The sequence below is a fragment of the Oreochromis niloticus genome, unplaced genomic scaffold (assembly GCF_001858045.2).
Source record: "Oreochromis niloticus isolate F11D_XX unplaced genomic scaffold, O_niloticus_UMD_NMBU tig00007365_pilon, whole genome shotgun sequence".
Lineage (NCBI taxonomy): Eukaryota > Metazoa > Chordata > Actinopteri > Cichliformes > Cichlidae > Oreochromis > Oreochromis niloticus.
In genome coordinates this window covers 11,636-15,983 of record NW_020328518.1, presented here as the reverse complement: position 1 = coordinate 15,983, position 4,348 = coordinate 11,636, and the positions used below count along the sequence as shown (strand labels likewise).

The following is a 4,348-nucleotide window of genomic DNA, read 5'->3' as shown; positions in this document are numbered from 1 at the left end:
TTCTGTAATGTTGGATGGAAACATGGAGCAGCTCCAGAAGACTGTACTGCTCATCTCTGATCAGGTTCAGCTCCCTGAATGAAAGCAGAACCACCACACTGACATGTTGGTTCTCCAAGCCCTCTGCCCAGTCCAGAGTGAACTTCTGCACTGAGAAGGTTTTTCCAACACCAGCCACGCCGTTGGTCAGAACCACTCTGATGGGTCTCTGTTGGTCAGGTAAGGCTTTAAAGATGTCCTGGCACCTGATTGGAGCGTCATGGAGGGCGTCCATCTTGGAAGCTGTCTCCAGCTGCCTCACCTCATGTTGGGTATGAACCTCTTCACTCTGTCCCTCTGTGATGTAGAGCTCAGTGTAGATGGTGTTGAGGAGGGTTCTACTTCCTGTTTCATCACTTCCTTCAGTCACACGTTCACATCTCCTCCTCAGACTGATCTTATGTTCATCTAAAACCTCCTGCAGACCAACATCTGCTGAAAGAAAGAAAAACAGAAAGAAAACTCTTCAATGTCTGAACAACACAAGAAGTCCAGTTTTCAGAAATGAGTCCATCAGCAGACAGATGTTCAGTCTTACTTTGTACACAGCTGCTCTGACTGGCTGTCTGCAGTCCAGCTCTGCTTCTGGATCTTTCTCCACACTGTGCAGAAGCTCTTATGGTGACACAGAAAAGTCAAAGTGGAGATACTTCTGTCCACCTTTGATTAGACTCATTATAAAAAGGAAAAGTTTGAACACAGTCATGTTTCCAGTTCACTGACTTACATTTATTCCATGGACACTCACTCTAACCTGAACCACAGCTACAACCCAACATTGTTGAGGCCTCATCTCCTCCTTTCCTGACTGTAGAGGTTAAATATGCAACAACCAACAAATAAAAGAATTTGGTTCATTTCAAAGAAATTCACACGGTGACCAAGTAAAGTAACCGTAGTAAAGGAGACAACATCCCGTTGATGGTGGGATTATTTAAAAGATTTGCTTTAGTCACATCACCAAATGCAGTTGAACCACCCGTGGATCCATGTTTGACCATTCTACCACTCTGAGCTCTGCTTTTTAATCATTTTATTATTATCATCATTCATTCATCATTCTTTGGAGGGGGCTGTTTCCTAATGCCGCCCTAATAAGGTGATGTTCAAGGGAAATATAACAGAAACTCTTTCAGTGTTATTCATGAATAAATTAACAGATAAACTGTGAAGAAGAAAAAACTGAGATTTAAAGGAGAGAGTGAGAAACTTGATCATCCATCCTCATAATCCATGTTTCTCAGTATCTGCTGTGACCATCCTGCAGTAATAACTACAAGTCTACATTTCTGTGACTGTTGATCAATCACAGCAGGAATCTGAGCTCATCTCTGCACACAGAGCAGCTTCAGCTCTGGGATAAACTGCTCGCTTCACGTCCTTCTCAGCTCACAGACTCTCATCCTGATATTTGCCTTTAACATTTGATGGTATAATTCATCTGAGTTTACACTTTATCTGCATAAATACAGAAAAACAGGCCCAAACACCATAAACCATCAGTTTCACCATGTAGAATATATTGTTGTTTCCTTGCTTTTAATCCAGAGAAAACTCTGATTTTGATTTTCTCTGTTCTCTTTGCCACAGCCCATCCCAGCAGCAGCTGAAGCAGCTGACTGTCACAACACTGAACAACCTGGCTGGCACACATGTTAATGTTAGCCATTTAAATATTAGCAGTTAGCTGAGGCCACAAGAAGAAGAGGCCCTAGAAGAACGATGGATGATAAGATTAGATTTTCAAGACTAGGCAGAGACGTGTTTTCCTTTACTGTCTCTTACAGAGGAGGGAGCAGATACCAGACGAGGTCACGGAGGTACGGGAGGATTCGCAGCAGACAGCAAGACTGCCACGTCCATGCGAGAGAGCGATGGCTACGATAATCTCTGTTTTTGTCTCACTATATAATGTTGTACAGCCCATTTGAGGGTTATCCTCTCTGTGAACCAGATGCTTGATTTCACACAGAGGTCCACCAACTCAATTTGATCAGTTATGGAACGATTTACCTCGACAGGCTCCTTCACTCGCTGCTTTTAAACCTCCTTTAAAACACACTTTTACTCCCTGACCTTTGACCCAGTGTGACATGTTGACTCACTACCTCAGACAGCTTAAAAATAGTCTTTTTGTTTTTTGGTGCTGCCTAAAAGACCCGTAAAATATCTGTCCTATATACAGTTATGTTCAGATATTTTTGTACTACATCAGGAAACTCAAAAATATAGTTTGTAATATTCTAATCCTTATTTTGAAAACTGTTTTTTGTCATTTTTCTTCTCCCATTGCATCAAAAATCATTATTTACACTGAATAAATGAGTCAGCAGCTCTCTTACATTGTTGCTGCAGGTTCATTACTGAACACTGGAGGTTGTCCTTTGGACCGGTCACTCCTCACAGACACACAGCTGGATGCTGCAGATCCTGCTCCATCCTCTTCCTCCATCTTCTTGATGTCAGGGTGGAGTTAGTCTGAGAGGCAAACACACACACTCAGAGGTGCTGTTGTACTGGAAGCATCACACTGACGGGTTTCTAAAGTTCTCATTGATCATTTCATGGAGTTTCTGTGGTAAACACTGTCCTGTGACGTATGTGTTATGGTGAGGGTCATGAGGGCTAACCAGCCCCATCCTTACTCCTCATATTTCAGCCTGAAGCACAAGAACAGCCTCAACCTAACCAGGAGGCTGTAACCTCAAAGGGACTTCATGGTTAGAAATAAAGGTTCAATGAAATGAAGCAGATCATAAAAACATGAGTTCCAACTTTAAAAGAAGCATCCACACGATGACGGCACAGCAGAGGAGCACTTTCTCTAACACACTGATTCAGTTCCACTGACACAAGGACACACACAGGAAGGCACACACACACACACAAGCCTTTATAAGAAACAACACAATCATCTGCGCTTGTCAATCCAAGTCCTTAGCCCATGAGCCCGCGGTATCAGACCACAGATATTCCCTTACTTTGAAAAAATAAAGACAGTTTTCAGATCAGACCTGATGTTTATGCTACAGCCTGTTTACCAATATAATCAATATCAGATATCAGAGCAACAGAAACCTCGGTGATCAGGACGCTGGGACTGAGAACAGGAAGTGGCTCAAACGTCACAGTTTCATGACGTCAGCCTGAACTCCACTCACAGAGTTTCTGTCGCCATTGTAGTTTTTAAAGTCCCGTGATAAAGGCGGGTCTTTCTGTGGATCCGCACGCTCATTGGCTAATAGCTCGAGATTGACACATCGTTATCCAATGAGCGTGCGGGAACTTCCGACATAAAGTTGTTTCCTTTGAAAAACCAAAGTCTGATTATTTTTGTCTCCACTGACGGAGCCTGTTGTTCCCGCCACAGAGACACAGTAATGTCAGAGCGGTGTTAACACTCACCCTGCCTCAGCACAGCTCTCACTCTCCTCCTGCTCTCTCACACTAAACGGAGGCTCAGCTAAACTCACTTCCTCTCTACTTACAGGAAACCAGCGCTCAGAGGAGCCGACCGGCCTCACATTTCACCCACAGACACGAACAGCGTGGAATTATTTTATGTCATAAGAAGAAACATATTCATGTTAACACTCACCTGCCTCAGCTCCACCTTCCTTCACCTGCTGCTATGAACAGAGGCTCAATACTTTCACTTTCACTGCTCCTCCCTAAACACAGAGGCTGCTGGACTTGTAGTTTTTCCTTCCGGTGCGGTCTTCCTCTTTGTTTGTGTTCAAGTTATTTCGATCATGTAAACATCAACAGAACACATGAAGCCACACACAGTTTGTATGTCGAGGTGGGTAGGAGGGTTTGAGGGTTTGGAGAGGGGTCAGAAGGAAGAGGTCTCTCAGTCTGGACAATCCACATTGATGGCGTTGCATCTTTCAACGTGTTTGTGGGTCGATTTGGATGCTCCAGGTGTGAGAGCAGCCACTCAGCCTCTACTGCAGATGTGTGTCACAAGTTCATCTAGTAGTAGGCTATGGCACTTGGCCACAGGTGGCAGCAGTGGCCTCCATTGGAGACTGCTCCAGCTGCTATGTGATAGTCCAGCTGCAAACTGAGATCATATGCAAGTTTTGGAAATTAAATTGTACAATATAAGCGCCTTAATGCGACTGTTGTTGTGATTTGGTGCTATATAAATAAATTGAATTGAAATTCAGAATATTCTTAACTTAGCTTTAAAACCAACCCAATCTAACTCTCCTCCACACTCAAAAACAAAGACAAACCAACTGACACATCTGAGTCCCTCACTTTCTTCAATCCACTCACTCTCACAAGCTCCACTTAGTCACAC

The 4,348-nt window shown here is 43.6% G+C and overlaps 1 long non-coding RNA gene across 1 annotated transcript; it reads right to left on the bottom strand.

Annotated features, from left to right (window-relative positions):
* Nucleotides 1-418: 418 nt before the first annotated feature.
* LOC109196143 (uncharacterized) lies at nucleotides 419-3,706 on the bottom strand. The gene is made up of 4 exons (XR_002057606.2): nucleotides 3,638-3,706; nucleotides 2,382-2,517; nucleotides 578-654; nucleotides 419-474 (listed from the first exon to the last, which is right to left on the bottom strand). It is a non-coding gene; the product is annotated as an uncharacterized LOC109196143 (long non-coding RNA).
* Between the last annotated feature and the right edge of the window lie 642 nt (nucleotides 3,707-4,348).